General features: G+C 44.5%; 1 protein-coding gene and 1 long non-coding RNA gene across 9 annotated transcripts in view; one reads left to right on the top strand and one right to left on the bottom strand.

Annotated features, from left to right (window-relative positions):
* Nucleotides 1-20,864, top strand: part of LOC140388335 (uncharacterized) — a 77,648-nt gene extending 56,784 nt beyond the window's left edge. The window contains exons 2-3 of one of the 2 annotated variants that reach the window (XR_011934155.1): nt 8,094-8,236; nt 19,403-20,864. This is a non-coding gene — a long non-coding RNA (uncharacterized lncRNA). Of the gene's footprint in view, nt 1-8,093; nt 8,237-13,009; nt 16,985-19,402 lie in introns of those variants that run through there. The other variant, XR_011934154.1, reaches the window with a different exon arrangement.
* Nucleotides 1-23,161, bottom strand: part of adamts9 (ADAM metallopeptidase with thrombospondin type 1 motif, 9) — a 489,710-nt gene that overhangs the window by 160,951 nt on the left and 305,598 nt on the right. The gene's annotated exons all lie outside the window — the stretch shown is intronic.

Here is a 23,161-nt window from a genome sequence, read left to right as displayed (position 1 = left end):
AACGAGTCTTGCTTGAGTAAAGTGGATAAAAGGTAGGCAAATGTATTTTCTACTTCAGCACAGTGATGGATGATCCGTAGCACTTTAAGTCAGAGGAAGTTATAAGCTGAGCCACAAGGTCATTACAAGTCGGCCAAGCATGATTCTTGGGTAAAGTGTAAATAAAAAGAATAATTTCAAGCAGCACGCAGATTACATATTGTAACCAAATGATACTCCTGCAGTCCTGAATTTCACTGGATATATATGTTCAATTGCATTCTGAAACGGCTAAGACCGTATTAATGAAAATTGAATTCATGCTTTAGGTAATGTTAATGAAATGTTAATGTCTCCAAGTCTACACTTTATTGATATTTGTTAGCAGAGTAAACTAGGACCAAGTGTAGAGATTATAAAAGATATGAAAATCCATGTGGTAGATTATGGTGTATAAATATTATTTCCGATTACTTTAGTTACTTAACCAATGGGCAGCACGATAGCACAGTGGTTAGCACTGTTGCTTCACAGCACCAGGGTCCCAGGTTCGATTCCCTGCTTGGGTCACTGTCTGTGCAGAGTCTGCACATCCTCCCCAAGTCTGCATGGGTTCCTCCGGGTGCTCTGGTTTTCTCCCACAAGTCCCGAAAGACGTGCTTGTTAGGTGAATTGGACATTCTGAATTCTCCCTCTGTGTACCCGAACAGGCACCGTAGTGTGACAAGGGGCTTTTCACAGCAACGTCATTGCAGTGTTAAAGTAAGTCTACTTGTGACAATAATAAAGATTATTATTAATTGTTTATGTTCAAAAGATACTATTATAAAATATAATAAAAGTCACTGACATAACTTGTATATACCATGGTATACTGATTTAAAACAGCATATGATTCCAAAATTTAATTGAGACATTACCAACTCTATTCATTTTTTGTTTTCCATAAATTAAACTAGTTATCATGGCACAAGTTACATTAGGCGTATTCATGATGAATATTTTACTTTATGCATGATGACTACTGTTGGTAAAGAAACAAATTCTGAAAACATCTGCTGTCAATGACAAGTGAAGACCCATATTAGCAATAAGATAGAACTGAACCAGAAAAGATAAAATACAAAGCATTATTTTCATGTTTGACACTATGAACAACACGGAGCTCTCTACTTTAGTTTGAAAATGATTAGATGATCAAATTATCTTCAATGAATAAGCATCATAAGGAAACAACAGGACAAAAATCAATAATATATATTTGAAATACTGTAAGAATAATATGACTCCGAGAACTCTGCACACAGTTCTTCCTCTCTATGAAGCCAATATAAATCTTGCTTTTTGGTAAAATGTATTCTTGCTGATGTTAACCCTGTGATAGGAACTACATTAATATATCCATAGGGTGATTTTTACTTTGACAATGATAGTTCAAAAAGGTGACATGTTATTGTATGAAAAAGTTGGAAGAAAAAAAAGGTGACATGTTATTGTATGAAAAAGTTGGAAGAAAAGATTGAAGGAAATGCACAGTAGCATTGTGGATAGCACAATTGCTTCACAGCTCCAGGGTCCCAGGTTCGATTCCGGCTTGGGTCACTGTCTGTGCGGAGTCTGCACATCCTCCCCGTGTGTGCGTGGGTTTCCTCCGGGTGCTCCGGTTTCCTCCCACAGTCCAAAGATGTGCAGTTAGGTGGATTGGCCATGATAAATTGCCCTTAGTGTCCAAAATTACCCTTAGTGTGGGTGGGGTTACTGAGTTATGGGGATAGGGTGGAGGTGTTGACCTTGGGTAGGGTGCTCTTTCCAAGAGCTGGTGCAGACTCGATGGGCCGAATGGCCTCCTTCTGCACTGTAAATTCTATGAAAAAACAATATGATTATCAGATAATAAGCTGTACCCTGGACTACCAGCAAAAGAAAAACAGAGAGAATTGAACATTACTCTGTCTTTGCTTCAGATATTGTACAAGAGATAACTAATCAAAATATGTGATAAAATAAGTACCCCTCCAAAACACATCAGGCAGGCCTGTAAATTGCCCAGCAGGTCACCTGACCTTTTCCGCTGGAGGCTACTCAAACATAGACATCAAGGTACATCACTGGTTGTCAAAGCCTGACTGTAATTTTCAAATACTAATGGCTGGCGCATGTCCTGTGCACACTCCAGGTGACGAGTGGCTCAACCAGGGGTCTTTAAGGAACCTCTAGATAGCCTTTAAAAATGAAGACCTTTTATATTTTTGGGGGGCCAGAAGGAGCAGGACTCTCCTCTGTGCACTCATGACCAGGTCATACAAAGCTTCCCACCCCATACCCCTCTGCCCCCACCCATCCCCACACACCCCTAACCCCTCACACTTCATGTCTGAACTGCCAACAATCTCCGCATGGAAGCTGCCTAATTTCCCTGCCCTTCCACAACTGGATAAGTTGTACCAGAGCACCCCGTTTAGAAACAGCAGTTTCATTTAAATGGGGTTTGAATTTAAAAATGGTTCAGATCATTCAACGGTGGTTTTTAAGAGGGCAACACGGACATGCCAGTAACTTTGCGCTGATTTTATGAGGAAGTTGAAGATAACCCTTGAACGAGCCAGTGAAGAAATCTTGGGTCTTTGCGCACCTAGGAAGTTTGAAGGCGGGGGTGGTATTTTTGCAGACAACGCACCTCCGGGTGAGGGATCAGATTAGGCTGAGAAAGGGATGGGTAGGTCAGGTATTTCATTTGGGGTTTGACTCAAAGTCGCAGGGGGTGGCCATTCTGTTGAGTAAAAAGAGGGGGTTTGTAAATTCCAAGGAAGTTCAGGACCCAGGTGGGAGATACATGATGGTGAGCGACGCCCCTAAATTAGCTCCCCGACCCACCTCCTTCACCGGGAACACCTCGCTTTTGCCCATGTTCAATTTATAACCCGAGAAAGCCCGGAAACCTCTATAATAAGCTCATAATCCTCCCGATACTCTCCAGCGGGCCTGACACATATAACAGCAGGTCATCTGCATACAGAGACACCCGGCACTCCCTATTCCAAATCCTAATCCCCTGCCACTCTGCTGACCCCCTAAGGGCCATCGCCAAGGGCTCTATCACTAGCACAAACAGCAGCGGAGACAGCAGACACCCCTGCCTCGTTCCCCAATGCAACTTGAAACTCCGTGAACTCATCTCATTGGTCCATACAGTCGCTACCAGAGCCAGGTACAGCAGACGCACCCATGCCACCAGTTTTGGCACAAACCCGAACCTTCACAGGACCTCGAACAGCTACCGCCACTCCACCCAATCAAATGCCTTCTCCGTGTCCATTAACACCACTACCTCCGGTGCCCGTCCTCTCAACGGGGTCACAATCACATTCAATAGTTGGCTTATATTACTCGAGAGTTGCCTGTCCTTCAAAAGCCCATTTGGGCCTGTATGATCCACATTCTAGCGGGTCCTTCCCTTTCTTTGGAATTAGCGTAATCATTGCCTATGTCATTGCCTCCGGCAGCTCCCCCTTCTCCAGCACCTCGCTAAACACCCCCAGTAGGTGTGATGCCAGCTCTGCCATAAAATCCTTAGAAAGTTCTGCCAGGTAACCGTCCGGCCCCAGGGCCTTTCCTGACTTCATCCCTCTTATGCTTTCCCTTAACTTCTCTCAGCCTTAAAGGCTCCTCTAGAGCCTGTTTCCTCTCCTCAACCAACCATGGGAATTCCAGCTGATAGAAAAACTGCCCCATATCACTTTCCTCACTCCACGGATTGGCCCTGTACAATTCCTCATGGTCCATGAACGCTCATTTATCTTTTCCGGCTCCAATACTACCTCCCCCTTCCCTGTTCGTCCCCTCAAGATTTCTCTGGACACGGCCTGTCTCCATCGCTGGTGGGCTAGCATGTGGCTCTCCTTCTCTCCATAGCCATACTGCACCCCCCTCGCCCTCCGTAGCTGTCCAACAGCCCTTTCCATAATCAACCTATCGAACTGCCCCTGTAACTTCTTTTTGAAGGTTGGGGGCCTTCGAATACTCCCTGTCCACCTCAACGATCTCGCCCAATAATCATTCCTCTCTCCTTTTCCTATCTATGTGTGCCTTGAGCGAGATAATCTCCTCTGAACCACCACCTTCAATACCTCCCAGAATGTGGCCGCCGATACCTTCCCATTTTGGTTCAACTTCACCTTAATCACTGATCGCACCTTATCGCAGAACCCCTGTCCGCTAATGGCCCCGGGTCTAACCTCCATCCCGGCCTCTGCTCCCGCCCCGAGCTAAGTCGAACCTCCAGCCTGTGTGGCGCATGGTCCGAGATTACAATCCCCGCGTACTCGACCCCCACCAAAACCCCACGGCTCACCACAAAAAAATTGATTCTGTAGTATATCTTGTGCGCTTTGGCGGGGAGGGTCCAAGTGGTGAAAATGAATGTCCTGCCAAGGTTCCTGTTTGTATTCCAGATGCTCCCAATTTTTATTCCGAAGACCTTTTTCCGGGAGCTGGACGCAGTTATTTCGAAGTTTATATGGGTGGGGAAGGTGCCAAGGGTAAAGAGGGCCTATTATAGAGGCAGAGGCAGAGAGGGGGTTGGCGTTATCGAACCTGCTGCACTATAACTGGGCAGTGAATGTGAAGAAAGTGAGGCGATGGTGGGGAGGAGAGGGGTTGGAATGGGTTAGGACGGAGGAAGAGTCTTGCAGGGGGTCCAGCCTGAGAGCCATGTTGATGGCGCCGCTACTGTTGGCACCGAGGAGATATACGGAGAGTCTGGTTGTGCAGTCCACGATTAGAGTGTGGAACAAGCTGAGGAGACACTTTAGGATGGAGGGGATGTCGGTGCTAATACCACTGTGTAAGAACCATGGGTTTAAACCAGGGGAGACGGATGGTATGTACAGGAGGTGGAGAGAGGTGGGGTTGGTGAGGGCAAGGGATTCATATTTGGAGGAGAGATTTTGCAACTCTAGAAGAGCTGCAGGTGAAAGTAGAGCTCCCGAAGGGAAGCAAATTTAAGTATTTACAAGTGAGGGACTCTGTACGGAAGGCGTGGGAAGGGTTTTTGCTTCCGGATGTGGAAGGGGAGGTTAGGATTGCGGACATATACAGCTGGCTGGGAAGAAGGGCGGATCACAAGTGATGAGGATCAAGGATAAATGGGAGGAGGGGTTGGGGAGTGTGGAGTGAGGCGATGCGCAGGGTGAATTCAGCCTCTTCTTGTGCGAGCATGAGTTTGATTCAGTTTAAGGTGGGTGGATGAGTGAGTTCTTTCAAGGGGTGGCAGACGAGTGTGACAAGTTTGGGCAAGGACCAGCAAATTATGTGTATATGTTCTGGAAGTTTGAGACGTTAGAGAGATACTGGGTGGGTGTGCTCGGGATGCTAGCAAAGATTGTGGGGGCAGAGGTCGGGTCCTATGGTGGCAAGTTTTAGGATCTCAGAAATGCCGGCGCTGATGGAGGGAGGAAGACCGATGTCGTGGCCTCCGCCTCTCTGGTTGCCGAGCGAAGAATTTTGCTGGAATGGTGGCCGACAATGTCACCGGGGTGGCGGCCTGGCTAGGGGACCTCCTCTGGTTGGAGAAGATAAAGTTTGAATTGAGGGGTTCAGCAGAGGGCTTTGAGACATGGTGGAAATGTTTGTGACCACATTTGAGGAATTGTTTGTCGCGGGGGGAGGGGGTGAAAAAGGGTAAAATTTGTATAGACTGTAAAATTATGAGTTGGGGAGAATGTTCCCCAGATTGTTTATGTTTTTGTATTTTTGAATATGTTTGGAATAAAATACATTTTGTTTAAAGTGTCATAATGTATATTAATATTTTGCCATGTGTTTTTCCTTTTCGTTTACTTTAATAGATATTTTTTATTCATTGTTTACACAATGACTGGATTGGTTCTTCACTAGGATGTACATAGTTTCTCACATCATTCCAAACAAAAATACATCACTGAGACCCAGTGCTTCGAGTTCTCCTTTGGGGCTTTGAGCCATTCACGTAGGTAACATCAATAGGGTTCTTAACACTCACCTACAGTAATTCCCAAGGAGACAAATCCCAGGGATCTGTCCACAGATTTGTTTTAAGCGGAGCTTCATGATAGCTGAGAAGGCCCCATTCCCACATTAACGCAGCTCCAGGCGAACAGATACATCTACAAACACAGTCATGTCAAAAGCAACAGATTCAACAGATTTCATGCTAAATGAAAACACAGTAAAGCAGTAAATGTGTGAAAAAGTCTTTATTCAATTTATTCACACCATATAATGACCCGAATTTGTAAAAGGCTGAGGTTTGCATTGAAAAACATTAGGCGTTAGCTCCAAGAAACTCGGTAGTGCCTCGTCTTGAATCAGTCCAGCCATCCATTGCTGCAGGTCAGCTCCATGTGGCCCAGCTTCTTTGCCAGGGTGACTTCCCTTTCTTGTAAGATTGGACTAGTATAGGAATGCTCTCTGCTAGGGCTGTCTTGAACCATGGCAGCAGAGTTTCTTCAACATCGGGATAGACAGCCGTTCTCATCCTCTTCCTTGCTGCAGAGAACTGCCTTGCTGCTTGTTGAACTGCTCTAAGATGTTCGACATGTGTCTCATTATGGTGGATAAACTCGTTTATGGAATCTCCCACTCCTTCATAAGGTTTACTTTCTGCTTCACACATGGTATTCTCCTTGCTGCATCAACTTCACCTTCTCGGCGATCAACAACACTGTAATCTGTTCACAAGTTTAGTCATACTCGTAGATTTTGCATTCACAGGGAGATCCTGATGTCAGATGGTGGCTTTCCCAGCACTCCATGACATTGCAATCTTAGAATCATCAAAGAATTCATAGAATCATAGAATCTACAGTGCAGAAGGAGGCTCATCGAGTCTGCACTGGCCCTTGGAAAGAGCACCCTGCTTAAGCTCACAGCTCCACCCTATTCCCGTAACCCATAAAGGGCAGCAAGGTAGCATAGTGGTTAGCACAGTTGCTTCACAGCTTCATGGTCCCAGATTCGATTCCCGGCTGGGTCACCGTCTGTGTGGAGTCTGCACATTCTCCCAGTGTCTGCGTGGGTTTCCCCCGGGTGCTCCGGTTTCCTCTCGCAGCCCAAAGATGTGCGTGTTATGTAGATTGGCCATGCTAAATTACCCTTTGTGTCCAAAAAATGTTAAGTGGGGGGACTGGGTTACGGGGATAGGGTAGACATGTGGGCATCAGTAGAGTGCTCTTTGTAAGGGCCGGTGCAGACTCGATGGGCCAAATGGCCTCCTTCTGCACTGTAAATTCTATGATTCTATAACCCCACCTAACCTTTTAGACACTAAGGGGCAATTTATCATGACCAATCCAGCTAACCTGCACATCTTTGGACTGTGGGAGGAAACCGGAGCACCCGGAGGAAACCCACGCAGACACTGGGAGGAAGTGCAAACTCCAGACAGTCACCCAAGGTCGGAATTGAACCTGGGTCCCTGGAGCAATGAGGCAGCAGTGCTAACTACTCTGCCACCGTGCCCCTTTTTCCAGAAGCTGGGCGCAGTTATTTCGCAGTTTCTTGTGTCATCTAACTCTGCTCTGATTGGTCAGCACAGTCATAAAAACAAGATTAGACCAGTTTGGCTACTTCAGAGTTCCAATCTAGAAATTCGACTTATCACCGGCACTGTTCTATAGGATTGGATATTCTGCTGGCGGGGATGGTTGACAACTTTGACACAACCCAAGAATTTTGTGCCGTGCGAGTTTGAGTCATTGCGATTTCACTGTAATTGTGAAGAATCCCATTACTCCACTGTGGAACATTTTCCCCAGCTTTTTCACGGTGTTAACATCCAGCACCTCAATACTCAGTGCTCTTTAAAGCACAACTTACATGTAACAAAAAGAAAACATGTATAATGGATCTGACTATATTGACACAATTTGACACAGTGCTAGATCCGATGGGAAGAAATCTTTGAATGCTTTGAGTCTGTGAAGATACAGGACCAGCCATAACTTGTGTTTGATCATTTGCAGGGTAAATATTATTTGGAATAGTTTAACTGTGCATAAGTGCAAAATGATGCACTACACAAGCGGAATAAGCATTGTTGTACACTCAACATAAGACGCCACCTTCTCTTTTCATAGAGCAAAGAGCTCCGTGGACCATCGGCTACAACGCAAAAGCACCATGCTATCGTCACCATCCTTGCTAGGAGCAGGCACTTCTATCATCAAAAGTGTAGACATTGATAGAAATGAGTGGACACAAGGTGATGCATCAACCACAGGTAAGGAAGTAGTCGTGATAATCAATTAGATTCTGTTATTCACATTTACATCTCTTTAATATCTTTTGCTCCTTTATCTATTCCCTTATCATTTAATTTTCCTTGTAGCATCATCCCTTTTGTCATTTAATGTCTCTTACTTTCCACTCTATTGTAAATCTTCCCTTTTGTTTTTCCCCCTCAATCTCTAGTCCTGCCCCTTGTCATGTCTCTCTACTTGCTTAAAAACTACCATATCCCTAAATTTCCTCAGAAGTGATTACTTGGGGCTGGTTTAGCACAGTGGGCTAAACAGCTGGCTTGTAATGCAGATCAATGCCAGCAGGGCGAGTTCAATTCCCGTTCCGGCCTCCCCGAACAGGCACCAGAATGTGGCGACTGGGGACTTTTCACAGTAACTTCATTGAACCCTACTTGTGACAATAATTTATTATTATTATTACTTGCAAGGCAAATCAGTCATCCTCTGCATTTGTGCACCCTTATGAGGCTAAGCCCAAAGATGTCCCACCCCATCCACTGGAGCCTTGCATACACCCCTCATTTGCACCTGCATGTGCCTTCTAATTCATTCTGAAACCAGATGGTAGGAAACCAGAATTATAACTAGATTTATTTATAAGTTGCAACATTACAAATGCACAAATGTCAGTCTCCTCCCTCACCAACACCAGTGTCCCAGAGGTTTCTCTTTATATGTGCTCAAAATATGTACTCATTTAATGCCTTCGAACTTAATAATAAAATAAGCATAATATGAACAGATTCCCCTTTAGCTTTAAATCAAAACGTCATCACAATCAATTTCAAAACAAACTGAAGAAAAGTGTAAAAGAAAAAATAAATTCCCATATTCTGTCCATCACTTCATAATATACAACACCCCGCTTCTAGGTCCACCAAAAGCCTCTTTTTAAAGCATTCCATTTTGTAAAGCAATCTGACAATTGATGACTTGAGTCACCCCAGTTTTTCTTGGGGATTTATTTTCCTTCCAGCATCTCTAGGCAAGGCCAACTTCATTCAGTCATGCCACATTCTTTTGTTAAATGAAAGTCATCATAGTTCCAGAGGACCGATCTTAAGCAAGAGCTGGTTGGTGGTGATGTAACCTGAGGGTCACCACACTTTAGGCAAGGGGCAGGGTTGAGAAGGCAGGGCCTTCATGGTAACCTCAGCCAGTATGAGAATTGAGCCCACACTGTTTGCATTGCTCCATACACAAACCAGCCAACTGAGCTAACCGACTCCTATTGATCAAATGTATATTATCGCACGGGGATTGATTATCTATATAAAATTAAATGGACAAACTATTTTCAAAATACCCCTTGTATAGAATTTTTACCAGAGACCCCATCAGGCTCCCCTTCAGAGAACTCCCATATCAGAGACCGTCCCTATCATCAGAGGTTGCCTGGTGCCTGGGTCTTTTATTTTAATTTCCCTTCATGCCTGAATGCATCTCAAGTAACCTGCTGTGAACCTAACCACTATAAAGATCTAGCCAAGCTTTACAGCTCCTGACCACATCAAAAGAAGTTAAGCATTGTCTGCTGAAAAAAGGAGATGAAGCCACTAGATGCTTATAAACATTGTGGTTAGGTTCTCCAGTTGCAGGGGTCGGGGGGGGGGGGTCTGATGGGAGTCTCTGGTGTGGGTGGGTCTCTGGTGTGGTAGGGCCTCCGGGGGCGTCTCTGGTGGGGGAGTCTCTGGTGGGGGATCTCTAGTGTGTGGGGGGTCTCTGATGTGGGGGGGTCTCTGATGTGGGGGGGTCTCTGATGTGGGGGTCTGATGGGTGGGTCTGATGGGGAGGTCTGATGGGGGGTGCTGGGGATGACTTGCATTGTGGAGGAGAGTGGGGGGGGGGCTCCAATGGACAGATACCCAAGAAATATATATCCTAGCATGCTTAAAACACAAAGGCATGAGGCACAGCGGGACTTTCATTATTACCATTCCTAGATATTAACAGTTTAGGAATTCAGTTTGCTACTATTGCATCCCAACAGTGCAGAAGGTCATTCAGCCCATTGGGCCTGCACCGACCCTCTGAAAGAGCACTCCACCTCGGACCATTCCCTGTAACTCCACCTAACCTGCACATCTTTGAACTGTGGGAGGAAACTGGTGCGCCGGGAGGAAACCCATACAGGCACGAGGAGAAAATGCAAACTCCACACAGACAGTCACCCAAGGCTGGAATTGAACGTAGGTCCCTGGCGCTGTGAGGCAGCAGTGCTAACCACTGTGCCGGCACCATGCTGCCCCATGTTTACTGACTGCTACTTAGCCAACTGGATCACTTAATTCACAAATTTATCGACTAATACCTGTTTAGTGCATGCCTCTGTAAATGTTATTTACATCAACTGTTTTTTTAAATCCTCGTCTATATGTGCCAACTTGTTTTGATATGGATCTAAAACTGTTTGTGCACTGGATTAAATTGACCCTCTTCAAATGACGTTATTTGGAATATTATGTTGCAAAAATGTTTTGGGGGCAAAATTTAATAACCCCTGGAAACGAGTCCAGTTTTGTTATGTGTGATTAAACTGTTTCTGATGAGGAGGTGTGCCAACTTTGCACTGCCGGCAAATTTATCGGATTGTTGTGTGCAGCAGACCTTTATTGAATGGCTGTCTCGCTCAGCAGGACACCAAAGGCCGACAACACGTAAAAGCTAGCCGGCACTATCTAAAGCTGGCCTGCACTGCTGAAAAGCATGGTGCATTCTGGCTGGAGCAGGTACTGAAACTGTTATGGAGCAGTGCCTAAGAAGGAAGAAGAATTAATTAAGGTGAAATATGGAAGACAACATGCTCTGAAATGTTCTAATGTTCTACACCTTGGTGCAGAAAGTGGAGAGATGCGATCCATAGGAGACATGGAGGCTCTCCAGTCAAACTTTACAAAGACAGCCAGGTTAAATGCTCTGCTGGCCAATGCTGGGGGCCCAGCGGATGTGGATGCAGTGCTGCAAAATGTTAATTGACCTTATGTGAGTAATCAAGATCACTTCTGTATCTTCAAATGCCAGATCTCACCACTAGCCTCACACTCAACACAATGCACCACTGAAGAGTGTTTACATCTATTAGTTACACTTCAGATACTGAAGCAGTAACTTACTTGCATACAGCCAGACCTGGACAACATTCAGGCTTAGGCTGATAAATGACAAGTAACATTTGCACCGCAAAGTGCCAGGCAATGACCACCTCCAATGACCATCTCTCTTTGCCATTTAATGGCATAGCCATCACTGAATCCACCACTATCAACATCCTGGGGGTTACCATTGATCAAGATGGTTAGAAGAGAAGGTCAGAGGCTGGAAATCCTGCAGCAGATACCTCCTGACTCACCAGAGCTAGCTCAATCTACCAGCCTGGATTATAATGGAATACTCCTCATTTGCTTTCATGAGGGCATCTCTAACAGGACCCAAGAAACTTGACACTGGGAGTTTCTCAGGACAAAGCAGCTGGGGACTCAGCTATTTACAATCGACATTAATGACTTAACCAAAGAGACCGCAAACAATGTATCTCGGTTTTCTGACGATACAAAATAAAATGGGAATGTAAGCTATGAGAAGGACACAGAGGGTGAAAAAGTATATGGGACTGGATTTTCCATGCAACTGACCCAGTGTTTTGCGGTGACATGGCCACCTGCCATTGGCCGGCGGCAGCACCTTCTCGTCCCGCCTTTATCAACGGGATTTCCCGTTGAATGCACCCGTCGCTACATGGAAACTGGTGGCAGGTGTGCGTTGTCAGCGTGACCAGAAGATCCTGCCTGTGTGAACGGCCGGAAGGTTGGGCAAGTTAAATGAGTAGGCAACCAGGTGGCAGATGGAGTACAATGGGGGAAGCAGTGAGTCATTTTGGTCATAAGAATAGAAAAGCAGGATATTATTTTAAGTTCTGAAACTCGTAAACACGGATGTTCAAAGATTCAAAGTGCATAAAGTTAGCATGCAGATACAGCAAGCAATTAAGAAGACAATTGTCATGTTGCAGTAAGTAATTAGGAAGACAATTGACATGTTGGTCTTTACTGCAAGCGGATTGGAGTGCAGGAATAAAGAAGTCTTGCTGCAATTGTACAGGACTTTGGTGAGACCCTACCTGAAATGCTGTGTGCAGCTTTGGTCTTCATATTTAAGGATATACTTGCTTTCGAACCAGTACAACAAAGATTCACTAGATTGGTCCTGGAATGAGAGGGTTGTCCTATGATGAGAGGCTGTTTAATTGGAGTTTAGAAGAATGAGTGGTGATCTCATTGAAACATACAAGATTCTGAAGGGGGTTGATAGGGCAGAACATCTCGAGGTTGCACCCCCGGCTGGGGAATCTAGAATGGAGGCACAGTCTGAGGATAAGGATAAGATCATTTAGGAGTGAGATAAGGAGAGATTTCTTCACTCAAAGGGTTGTGAATTTTTGGAATTCTTTATCCCAGCGGGTTGTTGCAGCTCTATTGTGGAATATATTTTAAGCGGGAGTAGACAGATTTTTGGGCTCTCAGGGAATCAGGAGATACGGAGAACGGGTGAAAAGTGGAGTTGAAGCCGAGAATCAGCCATGATCATATTAAATGGCGGAACAGGTCTGGCAGGCTCCTATTTAGCTTGTTCTTCTTGCATTGCTCCAGGCCTTACAGCCACATCTTTCAGATTGCACTCACTACCAGGTATCCAACCATGACAGCCAAACAGCTTGTACAATTCTCCCTGACACAAATCATTATATTTTGCAGGACAAGGTGGCACACAGCAGGAGGCGCCAGTTACTAACCAGAGGAGAACAGGCACGGTTACATTTCCTGATACTAATGGAGAGGACGATGCTACCCATTATTTGGACAGTGATTGCAGAGGCTGTGTCCAGTTGCGGGACTGACACGATCAAAACGATGGCAATTACGTTCTAACAGATAGCATGTGTACATTTTACTGGGATCAATTGTGATACCAATTTGCACAGTGGTTGAGTGAGTTTGAGTTTTTAAAATTTGTTTCGAATTTTTAAGTTATTGGGAAAAATGAGAGGAAAGAAGGTAATTTTACACTTAAAATGAGGCTGACTCTATGCAGCAGGCATGAGTAAGATTTCAACTTTAATTGCAGCCACACAAACCCATATCTATGCTTTAATTAAGTTTTATTTTTCTTCAGCAGCTAGATATAAAAATGCTGCCACACACACAATCCCTCTAATCAGCGTTCTGCTTCTCACACCGTACTGAAACAACCCTAAGCAAAGTCAAGTACAATAATCTCTTACGACTATGATGTATTCTCTCCGCACTTCGCCTCAGCCTCTTTTCAGCCCTCAACACAGTTGACCATGTCATCCTCTTCAGAAATTCCTCTACTGTTACCCAGCTTGGTGCGATGGTCTAGGATTTAAATTCTAGGTACTGCATCGCTACCAGTGGCTTCCCTTTTCACCCCTAACTGTTACTTTGTAGTCTCCGGAACATAATAATAATAATAGCTTATTGGCACAAGTAGACTTCAATGAAGTTACTGTGAAAAGCCACTAGTCGCCACATTCCGGTGCCTGTTCGGGGAGGCCGGTATGGGAATTGAACCCGCGTTGCTGCCTTGTTCTGCATTACAAGACAGCTATTTAGCCCACTGTGCATAACCAGCCATTCATTGGACCCCTTCTCTTCCTTATCTGCATGTATCCCTTTAGTGACGTCACTCAAAACATGAGGCTGGATTTTACCAGCCTCTGGACACAGGTTGGGGGCCTGAGGCCTCCTAAAATGGTGATGGAAGGCACCAAGAAGGCAGCACAATGTCTGTCCGCTGATACAGGATAAAATTACAGGCAGAAACCTCAGTGGCATAGCTGCCCACCAGACACCCAATAAAGCCACTTAAGTGCTCACTTAAGGGCCACTTCCCATCTTGCCACTTGCAGGCTTCCAGCGAGTTGTCAATAAGGGGAACATGGCTGATGCATGGCCCAAAAAGGGGCTCCCGAGTGTCAATGGCTGCTGCCATGGCCTCGTCACTATGGCTGGAGGGGCATAACCACAATCACATGACACATAAATAAACAACTTGTATCAAAGGCATCACGGCATGGAGGTGTCCTCTTCTGCTTCCTTCAACATCACCAGTGGTCTCAATTGGGCCCTGGTGTCAGAAGTGGCCTCTCACATGGCCACTTCTGGTAAAATACTGCCCCGTGTCCTTTTGTCCACCTAGACGGCTTTAATAATAATAATATTATAATTTTTATTATTGTCACAAGTAGGCTTACATTAACACTGCAATGAAGTTACTGTGAAAATCCCCTATGCATGCTGATGACACCCAGATCTATCTGTCTGTCAATTCTCGTGAGCCATCCATTTCCTTTGTGCTATTGGGCTGATTGTTCAACATTCAGTCTTGGATGAATTTCATTCTGCTCCACCTAAACATTCACGGAGCTGAAACTAGTACCTTCACAAAATTTGCACCTTTGCCAATATCTCAGATAAATTCAGATTGTTTATAATTTCACTTTTCTTATCCTATCCATTTGTGTTTCTGGCACTGTACCCTCTCCGCCTTACAACTGTCTCCTACCAGCCTCACAACGTTGCCTACATCTACCCCATCTCAGTGTGAAACTCTTATCTATACCTTTATCATAATTAGATAACAAATCCATAATTTGTTGCTGGAAAAAGATGTGTCAGCAAAATCTTTCATCTAGTACTCGAGGACAAACGCTAGAAAACCAAATTTCACAGGCTATAAGTTAAATATGGGAAAGAGTGAGATGTTCGTGATCCAGGCACGTGGGCAGGAAAGGAGACTGAAGGAGCTACTTTTTTTGAAGTGGTTGGGAGGAATTTTAGGTATCTGGGAATTCAAGTGGCCAAGGATTGGGGGCAGATTCACAAGCTAAATTTGGGCAAAGCAGTGGATCAAATGAAAAGGGATTTTCGTAGATGGGACATGCTCCCACTGACACTGGCGGGGAGGGCTGATGGTGAAGGTGACGGTCCTTCCGAGACTGCTTTTCTTTTTTCAATGTCTCCCGATTTTTGTCCCAAAGGCTTTTTTCAGAAATATGAATGTGGCGATATCGAGGTTTATATGGTCGAGTAAAACCCCGAGAGTAAAGAAGACACTCCTGGAACGGACCCGTGGGAAATGGGGCTTGGCTCTCCCGAACTTTATTAACTATTACTGGGCTGCCACCATATCGATGGTCAGGAAGTGGGTAGTGGGGGAGGGGTCGGTCTGGGAGCGGATGGAGGCAGCATCCTGCAAAGGTACAAGTCTGTAGGCTTGACTGACGGCACCCCTGCCGTTCTCGCCGGCTCGGTACTCCACAAGTCCTGTGTTGGTGGCAGTCCTGAGGGTGTGGGGACAATGGAGGCAGCATATGAGACTGGAGGGGGCGTCAGTGTGGTCACCGATCTGTGACAATCACCGGTTTGTCCCAGGGGGGCTGGATGGGGGCTTTAATATATGGCAGGGATTCAGAGGTTTGGGGATCTATTTATCCAGGAGAGCTTTCCGACCTTGGAGACATTAGTGGAGGAGTTTGATTTGCCGGGTGGGAGCGGGTTTCGGTACCTTCAAGTGCGGGGCTTTGTACGGAGACAGGTCCCAAGCTTTCCTCGCCTCCCCCTGAGGGGACTACAGGTTAAAGTGCTGTCAAAAGCAGGGGTTGGAGTTGGGAAGGTTTCGGACATATACAGTGAATTGTTAGAGTGGGAAGGGGCCCCTATCAGAGAGATGAAGAGGAAGTGGGAAGAGGAGCTAGGAGCAGAGCTGGAAACTGAACTGTGGGGAAAAAGCCTTGAAAGGGTAAATGCAGCCTCGCCCTGTGCTAGACTCAGCTTGATTCAGTTCAAGGTAGTCTACAGAGCCCACATAACGGTAGCCCGGATGAGTAGGTTCTTCGAGGAGGTGGAGGTCAGATGTGGGCGGTGTGGGGGTAGCCCGGCCAACCATGTTCATATGTTTTGGGCATGTCCGAAACTGAGGGAATTCTGGCAGGGATTTTCAGCTGTTATGTCGGAAGTCCTGCAAGGTAGGGTAACTCCGAGTCCAGAATTAGCAATATTTGGGGTGTCGGAGTATCCGGGGGCAAAGGGGGAGAGGGAGGCCAATATCCTGGCCTTCTCCTCCCTGGTAGCCTGGAGACGGATCGTGCTGAGATGGAGGGACTCGGAGCCCCCGAAATCAGGAGTGTGGGTCAGCGATATGGTTGGGTTTCTCAGTCTGGACAAAATCAAGTTCGCTCTGAGTGGATCAATACAGGGATTCGCCTGGAGTTGGCAGCCGTTCATCGATTTCTTTAACAAAAATTGAACGTCAGCAGTAAGGGGGGAAAGGGAAAAAGGGGAGGGGGGGGAGGAAAACAGGAGGCATGGTAATGTTAAATAAGGACAGGGTACTCAGTATGTTAAGTAATTGGTTAAGAGACATTGCAATTAGTTGTCTCATTTATGTTAAGTATCCATTAATTGACACTGATATGTAAAGGGGCTTCAGGTGGCCTCTGTCAGGTGGTGTGTTGTCAAGGGTTTTGTGCAGAGACTGTGGAAGTGAATTAAATGGTGTTTGGTGAAAAGGAACAAGAACTTTAGACTTCATTTCTCAGCAACTAAAACGTATAACACAGTATACGGTAATTGGGGATAGGCCGTGGTTTTTTGTTTGTTGTCATTTTAGGGGGTATTTTGTGCGTCGACCCGCGCAGTTGTTTTAGAAATGTCAACATGTTAAATTGTGAAATTACAAATGCTTCAATAAAATATTTTCTAAAAAATAGAAAATCAAATTTAAAATGATTACAACAATTTATGCGACAGGAGAAAAAGGTGCTGATTGGTTGGCAAGTTAACTCTGATTGGCCGAGATGTTGTCATGGGGCAAGTAACAGGGAACAATGTGTGTGCAGAAGATATATTTATGTACTTGTGATTTTCCATCAGTAAAAAAGGTAATATGTAGTGAAATATAGTGGCAGAGTGGTTAGCACTGCTGACTTACAATGCCAGTGATACGAGCTCAATTTCAGCCTTGGGTGACCGTAAGTGTGGAGTTTGCATGTTCTCCCTCTGTCTGAGTAGGTTTCCTCTGGATGCTCTGGTTTCCCCCCACAGCCCAAAGATGTGCAGGTTAGGTTGATTGGCCATGCTAAAATTGCCCCGTAGTGTTCAATGATATGCAGGTTTGATGGATTGGCCATGATCAATGCGAGGGTTATGGGAATTGAGCGGGGGAGTGGGCCTGGATAGGGTGCTCTTTTGGAGGGTCGCTGCAGACTCAATGGGCCAAATGGCCTCCTTCTGCACTGTAGGGATTCTATGGACATTTTGGAGCAGCTTGTAAAACATCCTCAAGTTAGAAAAATGCTGATATTTTAGGTTTGCTGTTAGCATTTATAGAGTCATACGGTTAAAACAGCACAGAAACAGAATCTTCAGCCCATGTTCTTGCCAGCCATCAAGCAACTATTTACTCTAATCCCATTTTCCAGCACTTGGTCCATAGGCTTGTATGCTGTGGCATTTCAAGTGCTCATCCAAATACTTCTTCAATGTTGTGAGGGTTCCCGCCTCTACCACAATTTCAGGCAGCGAGTTCCAGATTCCGGCCATCATCTTGGTGAAAAAGTTTTTCCTCACATCCCCTCTAAATCTTGTGCTCCTTACCTTAAATCTATGCTCCTCTGGTTATTGACCCCCTCAGCTAAGGGGAAAATTGAATTCCTATCTATGCCCCTCATAATTTTGTACACCTCAATCAGGTCTCTCGTTTGCCTTCACTGCTCCAAGGACAACAACCCCAGCCTATCCAGTCTCTCTTGATAGCTGAAACACTCCAGCCTAGGCACCATCCTGGTGAATATCCTTTGCACCCTCTCTAGTGCAATCGTTTCCTTCCTAGTATGTGACAACCAGAACTTCACACAGTACTCTAGCTGTGGCCTAACCAATGTTTTATACAGCTCTTTCATAACCTCCCTACTCTTATATTCTATGCCTTGGCTAATAAAGGCATGTATTCCATAAGCTTTCTTTACCACATTATCTACTTGTCCTGCTGTCTTCGGAGACCTAGGGACATGCATACCAAAGTCACTCTGATCCTCTGTATTTCCTCGGGTTCAATCATTCATTGTGTATTCCCTTGCCTTGTTCGTCCTCACAAAATGTATTACCTCACAATTTTAAATTTTAAATTCCTTTTGCTACTCTTCTTCCCATCTCGCTAGCCAATCTATATTGTCCTGTAATCCAGGCCTTTCCTCCCCACTATTTACCACACCACCAATTTTTGTATCATCTGCGAATTTACTGATCACACCTCCTAGATTCAATGTACACTACAAACAGCAATGGACCCAGCACCGATCCCTACGGAACACCACCGGACAGGCTTCCAGTCACAAAAACAACCTTCGACCATCACCCTCTGTTTCCTGCCACTAAGCCAATTTTGGATCGAATTTGCCAATTGCCCTGGATCACATGGGTTCTTACTTTCTTGATCAGTCTCCCATGCAAGACCGTGACAAAAGCCTTCCTGACGACTATGTAGACCACATCAACTGAACTACCCTCATCTACACACCTAGTCACCTCCTCGAAAAATGTAATCAAATTTGTTTCAGTATTTTCTGTATAATTCAGTATTTACTATCTTAAAAGTTCTATTAAATCCCCTTACTTTTTCTGTGCAAATAAAAGATGTTCCTTCTTTAAGCCTTTCTCACAACTTTAATCTATCAGTTCTGGTATTATTCTTGTCATTTTCACTATACTCTAGTATCTTTTAATGGAATGAGCAGAACTGTCTGTAATGCTTCAAGAGTCACCTAATCAATGTCTTGTATAATTACAACAACATTTTCTGGTTTTTGTATTCAATAATTCATTAAGAAAGAACAAGTGGAAGAAACTGTTAAAACTTCCCGTTAAAGCATAAATACAGTGAAGCAATGCATGAACTGACCAACTGAAGTACACAGTTAGATCAGCAGAGGGCTCTACATTCTGCAATGGTCTGCACATTTATTGTGCTAATTCAACTGAACTGCTTTTATTCTGACTCCTGCTAAAATTTATGTGCTTTTTTTGTTCTTTATAATGCATGTTTTGTGTTTTATTTTCAATATAAAGGCTCAGATTTCACAGTCAGTGGTGAAGTGACAGAATGATCTCTGATGGTGAAGAAAGCTGCCCCCAAAGATCTAGTGAGCTCCGTGACATGGAATTCCCCTTTCCGAACAATAGATTAAATCTGGATCCAAGTCAAGGCGATCTCCATGCATCCAACAATAACAATGGCAAGAAGCAGGGTAAGCAGCCAATCAGAGTGATGTATTCTGACACTCAAGAAGCTCGACACCATCCAGGACAAAACAGCCTACTTAATTATTCCCCCTTCCACAAACATTCAAACCCTCCACCACCGACGAACAGTGGCAAACATGCCATCTACAAGATGCACTGCAGGAACTAGCCAAGGTTCCTTAGGCAGCACCTCCCATACCCAGGCCGGACCACTGCCAAACAGAAGGAGAAGAGCAGCAGATGCCTGGGAAACCCGCCACCTGGAGGTTGCCCTCCAAGTCAGTCACCACCCTGACTTGGAAACATATCGCCAATCCTTCATTGTCGCTGGGTCAAAATCCGGGAACTGCCTTACTAACAGCACAGTGGGTGTACCTCCACCTCAAGGACTGCAGCAGCTCAAGAAGGCAACTCACCACCACCTTCTAAAGGACAACTAGGGATGGGCAATAAATGCTGGCCTAACCAGCGGCACCCAAATTGGCCACCAGCGGGATGGCATGGCTCACTCATCCCGCTGTCAGGGAACCTGCAGCAGGGGTCAGCTTCAGCAGGATTGGAAGATCCCACGGGGCGGGAAGGGCTGTAAAGTCATGTCCAAGGGGTTAAAATTCACTTTTCCATTTTCAAATGAAAATGTCCATAGAGTGAAATAAACGATTGGGATTAAGGTAACAGATGAAGTATAATAAAGATAAAAAAATAACTACTATTTTTTTAAAATTGAATTGTTTCATTAATGGGAAAAAAATAATTCCACAAATTTAAATGATTTTTTTCAGGCCTACCAAGGCTGTTCAGCACTAATTATCAACCTAATGCATTGTTATTATTATAAAAACCCAATTTTAGCTCATTCAACAAGGTGCAACTTTTTCAAGGAGTTTACAGGAAGACTAAGTGTAAAAGGGCAATTGTTATCAGTTCAGTGATCTCTATTTGACTGCAGTCTGTGGGCGATTTCAGCATTACACCCTCTGGAGACGCAGAATCACTGACAGTAACCTTGGATCTCCACAATTAACTCTGCATGTGTTGACTCCAGAAGCTGTTGCCAGTTTCACAGGAGTAACAATGTTAATTCTGAAGCTTCACTGTTCAAATGATCACACAATCCAGGCCATCATTTGTGACATTCAGAAATGCATGATCAGCTAACATATTGTCACTAGGAGAAGAGGTAAGTCTATCTCTTTCTTGCCCCCTGATGCTGGATAATTTCCAGGGACAAGGTTGAATAATGCATTTTTGATGGACTGCTGGCTGGAGTATTGGAGAATGGATGTGCTAGACCTACTGCAGTGTATTTTGGTTGACAGTTTTTGGGTCTGCTTGAAAATTTGGTTTTTCAAATTTGTGATCAGATGCAGCTTGCAAAAACAAAGGAGACCCTCTAAATTTAAAATAAATTGCAGCAACCCTGCATGCTAAAATATGTACATTCTGAATATGTTAATGTGTATTCTAACAGCCCCATCAATTCCAACAGGAAATCACATTCATAACAGGGACTCCAGTTGATTTTCAATATTTGAGGAATTGTGAATGGTAGTGAACACAATGCAATCATCAGGGAACATTCCCACTTCTAACCTTATGTTGGTGGGAAGAACACTGATGAAGCAGCCAAAGATGGTTGGGCCTAGGGCACAACCATGAGGACCCATGCAATGATATCCTGGGATTAAGATGACTGGCCCCCAAAATCACAACCCTCTTCCTCAGTGCTAGGTATGATTTTGACCAATGGGAAGTTTTCCCCCTGATTCATTTGACTTCAGTTTTCCGAGGGCTCCTTGATGCTGCACTTGGTGAACTGCTGTCTTGACGTCACGGGAAATCACTCTCCCTTCACATCTGAATTTCAGCACTTTTATCCATGTTTGACCAAGGCTGTAATGAGGCATGGAGTCAAGTGGCCCTACCAGAACCAAAAGTGAGTATTGATGAGCAGATTAATGCTGAGTAAGTGCCACTTGTTAGCACTGTCAATGATTTAGAGACTGATGAGATAGTAACTGGCACTTGTCCTGTTTTTTGTGGATAGGACATACCAGGGCAGTGGGTTCCATCGTGTTGGGTAAATGCCACTGTTGAATCTGTTGGCTGGGGGGGGGGGGGGGGGGGGGGTGCAGCATCACAATTCAGTCTCTAGTTTCAATCAAACTTATTTGGAAAAGCAAAGCTCGTAGAATGGGGAGAATCTAGCTACTCTTAAGCACCTGTTGGACAGATTGCATGTTGGGAATTTCTTCAAACTGCAGATATTGAATGCAAAGATGTAGCTACAAGCTCTTCAACGACTGGAGGCAAAAATATGCCGATGAAGCCAAGGGTTTTGAAACAGACTGAGGGCTTGAAGTACAAGGAGAAGCAAACACAATTCAATGGAGAAATTTCATTACATCAACGTGAAATCTGTCATTTGATTTTTCTTTGTTTGTTTAAACCCTTATTTTAGATGTCAAAATGTCAGCTACTGAGGGGAAAAGAGGCCAATTTGTTTTTCATAAAATCATTTTGAATTATTTGATTCCTTTCATCAACAACATGATAAACAACTATTCACACAAAGTAGTACAATTAAAAGTGATTCATAGAGAATTTCAACAGTAAATATTTACATAAAAGTGGGACAAATATCATGGTGAAAGGAAATAGCATTTTTGGACAAGTTCCTTCATACACAAGATGATTAATATTTATAAATTATTTTATGCCTATGAGGACAAGAAATATTTCAACAGACACTAGCTACATTAATAGCCTGAGAAATGCCCCCTACCCTCCAAGATGCAGTTGCAGGTGCAGATTCACAAAGTTTAAAAAGCAGGAAGTAGAAAGAAAGAAGGGTGCCAGGAGCAAATGGAATCCTAGGTTTATGAAAGACAAGGCTGCAATTATGAATCTCTACAAGATCTTGATTTGGCTGCAGTTGGTAGTATTGTGTGCAATTTTGAGTACGCTATTATAAACAGGATGCAGAGGCGTGGAAAAGTTGCAATGTAGATTCACTGGGACAGTTTACGAGATAGGAAACATAGTTATCGTGAGAGACTTGAACTCACCAGACGAGGCGGTAAATGTGACTTAAAATATGAAAGGGTTTGGTGCTAACTTTTGGTTGGCTCTTAAATGTTGCTCGATGTGTCTTTACTTAATTTGCTCTGTTTCTGTAACCTTTGCTTTAGAGTCATCTGGTATCTTTATACCACCACGAGGTTCAAGTTCAAGTGCTGATCAATAACTCAATACACCAGTTAGTAAGATTCAAATCAAAACACATTTATTACACACAGTCAATCGCTACTCATGCATAAAACTCTACTTACTAGACTATCTCTAACACTAAAAGGCCTACACTTAGCTTTGGAACTGGCCCACCAGGTCAGGGGAACAAATGGCCTTTCATTCGATTCTGAGTCTGCAGGATTCAAAGCTGGTATAGACTGGTAGCTAGGAGCGCCTATCTCGTAGCGTGCGTTGACTGGAGACTTACTTGGTTGGTGCAGCGGCTAGGCAGGTCACTGTCAAGGGTTGTTTCGAGCTGCTGAGTGACCCTGCCAAGAAGGACGAATTGAACTT

The sequence above is a fragment of the Scyliorhinus torazame genome, chromosome 13, assembly GCF_047496885.1.
Source record: "Scyliorhinus torazame isolate Kashiwa2021f chromosome 13, sScyTor2.1, whole genome shotgun sequence".
NCBI lineage: Eukaryota > Metazoa > Chordata > Chondrichthyes > Carcharhiniformes > Scyliorhinidae > Scyliorhinus > Scyliorhinus torazame.
The sequence above is the reverse complement of the archived record's forward strand: the minus strand, read 5'-3'. Positions and strand labels throughout refer to the sequence as shown.